Source organism: Silene latifolia, chromosome 9 (assembly GCF_048544455.1).
Source record: "Silene latifolia isolate original U9 population chromosome 9, ASM4854445v1, whole genome shotgun sequence".
Classification (NCBI taxonomy): domain Eukaryota; kingdom Viridiplantae; phylum Streptophyta; class Magnoliopsida; order Caryophyllales; family Caryophyllaceae; genus Silene; species Silene latifolia.
Window position 1 is genome coordinate 171,215,362 of NC_133534.1, and position 4,531 is coordinate 171,219,892.

General features: G+C 38.3%; 1 long non-coding RNA gene across 1 annotated transcript; it reads left to right on the forward strand.

Moving 5' to 3' along the window:
* The first annotated feature begins 1,670 nt into the window (after window positions 1-1,670).
* LOC141598369 (uncharacterized) lies at window positions 1,671-2,394 on the forward strand. Its single transcript, XR_012523458.1, has 3 exons — window positions 1,671-1,891; window positions 1,991-2,080; window positions 2,188-2,394. It is a non-coding gene; the product is annotated as an uncharacterized LOC141598369 (long non-coding RNA).
* Window positions 2,395-4,531: the final 2,137 nt, after the last annotated feature.

The window sequence follows — 4,531 nt, forward strand, 5'->3', positions numbered from 1 at the left end:
ATACCAATCCATTTATTTTGTTTGTCCATATCATTAGTTATGGAGATTATTAATATATATATATATATATATATAACATATTAATTAACATATTATTTTATTGATAGTCTTATAGATTAAAGGACCCTTTAATAGTAGCTTTAGCATTAGGTCCTAATAGCAAGGTGAAGACGTGGAGACGATATTGTATCAATGGCTATAAATTTCGAGCTTATAAGGAGGGAGTTGATCTTTCGAAAGCTACCTCAAGTAATGGGGTTTGTGTGAATTCTACAGAAGGTTTGGACTACTATGGAACCCTAAATGAAGTAATTGAGCTTGGTTATTACCGAGAAAAGGGTTTATAGGGTGATATTGTTTAAATGTGATTGGTTTGATAATTTTCAACTAGGACTTAATATCCATAAGGCATACGGACTTGTAGATGTAAATGAGAAAAAGAAGTTTCGTGGACATAACCCATTCGTGGCAGCTTTTCAAGTCGATCAAGTTTGTTATGCTCCTTATCCAACCACTAAGAAAGGTAATCCGCAATGGTCCGCGGTTTTTAAAATCAAGGCAAGATCACATGTTGATGCTCCTGTTGACGAAATTGTCTTCCAAGAGGATGTGGTTGTCAATGATCACGCATCTTCACCAATTTTGGTGGAAGAGTCGAAATCAAGATGAATATGAAGTGGTTGTGGAAATGGGTGAAAGGGAATATGACGGGGATGTCGGAGAAGAAGAGGATAATGAAGTTGAAGTTGAAGAAAATAGAATAGAGGAAAATGGGGAAGAAGATGAAGAAGTTGGAATGCTTTTTTCAGATGATGATGAACCTCTTTTGATTCATAGTGATAGTGATAGTGATGAGTGATAGGAGTTGTTTTAATTCTACTATATTAATGTATGAATTTTAATGAAATCATTTTTATGTATGAATTTTAATCATTGAATCAAATTGAAGCATTTTAATCATGACACTTCATTTTTGTTTTCATTTTTGTTGGACTACCAATTTGCGGTGTTAATTATTTATTTATTATATTGTTCATGACACTCCAATTTGTACTAACGATTTTTATTCAACTGACAATTTCTGTTGTTTATGATTAGTATATGGCAGGTTTCATTCGAAATTTGATAGGGAGCAGTAGTGGAGGAAGTCGCCGTAACGAGGAGAACGATGAGATTGATAATGATGATGACGAGGGAGTTCAGACATTTAATCCAGAAACGGATAATATGCAGATAATTTTATCACAAAACAAACCAGATGATAAATGGTAAGTGTTCTAAAATTTAATTTTAGCTTTATGAAATATATATCATTCAAATCATTTTATTTAAATTTTCAATATATGTTTGTTTTAATTTTCAGGTGGAGTGACAAGTGCATAAAAAAATATGTCAGTTGGTCGTTCACAAATAACATTTCAGATGAAGAGTACTTCACCAAATAGAGTGAGGCGAGCCAAGCGCAGTGTTTGAAGATGTGGAATTGGTTTAGGGTAATTTAAAAGTTACCTATTATTTACTTTACGTTAATAATTTTTATTTTATTTTTATTAATTAAAGTCATCTTCTATTACTAATTAAATACTTGTTTTTGAAATAGAAACATGTGAAGTCCGTCGATAAAGAGTATAACCCTAAGCCCGATTGGCAAAAGGAGGTCATGAGGCGGATTACCAAGCTTATTAATGGACTCAAGTATCTAAAGAACAAACCCGATTGGGTACCGCTCTCTTGGTGGGTGAATCTGAAGGAAAGAGAAGAAAAAGACCCTGAATTTGCCAAAAGTTCTAAGACAAATAAGGCAAATAGAATGTTGGGTGCTAAGGACGGGAAAGCACTAGGCACTCATACTCTAGGCCGTAAGAGTTGCTCCGATGCTTTCAAGGAATTGGTAAGTATTATACTCCCTCCAAATTTATTATTTTTCACAAATTGGTTACAAGTATTGATTGCCGAATATAATCAATTTACGTTTTTATGCTACTTTCAGGGTGAGTCGGCCACACCATACAAGTTGTTTACAAAGACCAAGAAAAACAAGAAGGGGGAGTGGGTTAATCCTCGAGCCGCTAAGACCGACGTAATTTAATATTTATTGTATTTCTCTAATTTATAATGTTAATATTTAATATATTTTCCTCATTTTTAAATATAACATCATTTTTTCCTTATTTGTTTTTCTTTTAGGCCATTTATCAAGAAGAGATGAGTCGACCAACGCCCCCCGGAGAGGCTCCAGACGAGTACCGTTCGTTCTACAAAGCGGTCGATGGTTTTGACACTCGTGGAAGATTTTTCGGGAACGGTGATGTAGCGGCCGAACAATGGTATGAACGTCCGTGTAACAAAGGTACTCGTCGATCATTCTCTTACACTCCTACCCAGTATACTCAATTTGCCACCCAATAAACAATGAGCGAGCCGCACTACAAAGTCTTGAGGAAGAAATGCGCGCCACTCAAGAAACAGTCCGTCTCCAAGCTCAGCAAATGGCAGAAATAAAACAAGCAATGGCTGAGATGCGCGCATCTCAACCCCCTCCCTCGTGCTCCGGTTTCGCCCGCCCTTTCCGTAGAGAAGACAATGAGGATGGCGGACATGGCTTTGGTAGTAACTTTATTGAGCCTCTAGGTAATTATTAGTACCGTCGTCTATGTTCTTATGTTGGTAGTTTAGTTAAGGCTACCTTAGGACACTTATGATTATGGATTTTAGTAGTTTAGTTGGTATGTAAAAGACATTATTTTATGAGACATGTAAAAATTTGACCTTTAGCTTTTATGTAATAACTTCGGTCTTCCAATCGTGTTTGGTTTTCTTTCGATGCTTTCGTTGTCTACTCTTGATTCCCGCTCATGCGGTCGACATGATAATGGATTCCCGCTTGGCGGTCGACGGTTGTATTTGGTTTTTGCAGGTTTGGTGCGTAAAAACAATGCAAAATCCGCATTGTGGCTGGGCAGCAAGCTGCTGTTTTCAGCTACTGCCCAGATATATCCTGACGGAAAAACCGTCAGTAGTGAGCAATATCTGACGGAAATACTGTCACATAGGTCAACATTTTTTTGACTAAAGTGACGGAAAAACCGTCAGAAGAGGGCCTATACTGACGGAAATTCCGTCAGATAAGTCAAACATTTTGTTGACTTATGTGACAGAAATTCCGTCAGGAATGGCAATATCTGACGGTTTTTCCGTCACTTTGGTCAACAAAATGTTGACTTGCTACGTCACCCCTAAATGTTCTGTTTTTACGGAATAACCGTCAGGAGTGCAACTTGTGACGGAAATGCCGTCAGAATTTTGTTTTCTGTGACCATTTATAGTGACGCTTGATTCCTGGCGGAAAAACCGTCAGGAATGGCTATTCCTGATGGAAAAGGGGCTGTCCTGACGGTTTTTTTTCGTCAGTTTCCCGTGTTTATTTTGTAGTGAATGATCTGAGCTTACGTGGTCGCGTAGAGCAAGCACGTAGGCGTCGAAAGCTTAGAGCAAGGTCTAGAATGCAAAGAGAGAAGAGAAGGGCGGACACTCGCATGCAAAATATGGAGACCGGAGGTCTCTATTTATACTAAAAAAATGTGAAGAGTTTTGGAATGACCCAAACTTTGGAAAGAAATCACGGAAAAAATCTAAAAACAGCGAAAGCAAGCTGGAGAAAGGGCGCAGCATCTGCTGCGTCATTTCCCCGGAGGTTTCCTCCTACGGAAGAAAGATTTCCGCGTTTCTTTTATGGAATTGCGGTAGATCTCTACTTCCTTATTCTTTAAAATAAGATATATGGGATATATTTTACCAAAATATATAAAATTAAATTATGGAATAAATATCCGGAATATTCTAGAGCATTCCGACTCGGCATTTTAAACGGTTTCTTAGAAAATGAAGCGGTTTTTGACCCGGACTCCAAATGAACTCTAGTTACTGTCAAAACGACCATATCGGCACGTAGATGATGACCAAGGGGTAGACACAAGTATTTGAGCTATCACTTGATGATAAACTTACGGATTGTCATAAATTATTCCGCGTACCAAACATGCGGCCCAATCATCACTGGGTGGTTGGCGGAAGGTGTAGAAATGAGGTATCTACAACGACGTCATCGGGTGTAGAGTCGTGTGCTACATTCAATTTAGCCAATGCTTACAGTAAAGCCTGGCGATGAGGAAATGAATTTGCAACTAGTTGCCAGACTGAAAGACAGCCTTTGTCTTTTGAAGCTGCTTCAATAAGTGGTCAGGAGAAGTATCTTCGCCATCGTTTGGTGTGATGATGTTGGTGTTGGTAGTAACTGGACCACTTGTTTGAGTGACATTTTGATATGGACGTCCCGAGCGAGTAAGGTGGTCTACATCTTGATCTTCACTCGCCTTGGCTAGAGGGTGTTCTTTGAGGTAAACATCTTCATCTTCATCTTCCCAAACTCCATTGACGATACTGAGCTCTCTCAAACTTATGAGTTAAGCTTCTAGGCTGATTATTTGTTCGACAGATTGTCGGTCATTGCCATCACTTCTTGCATTGTTGA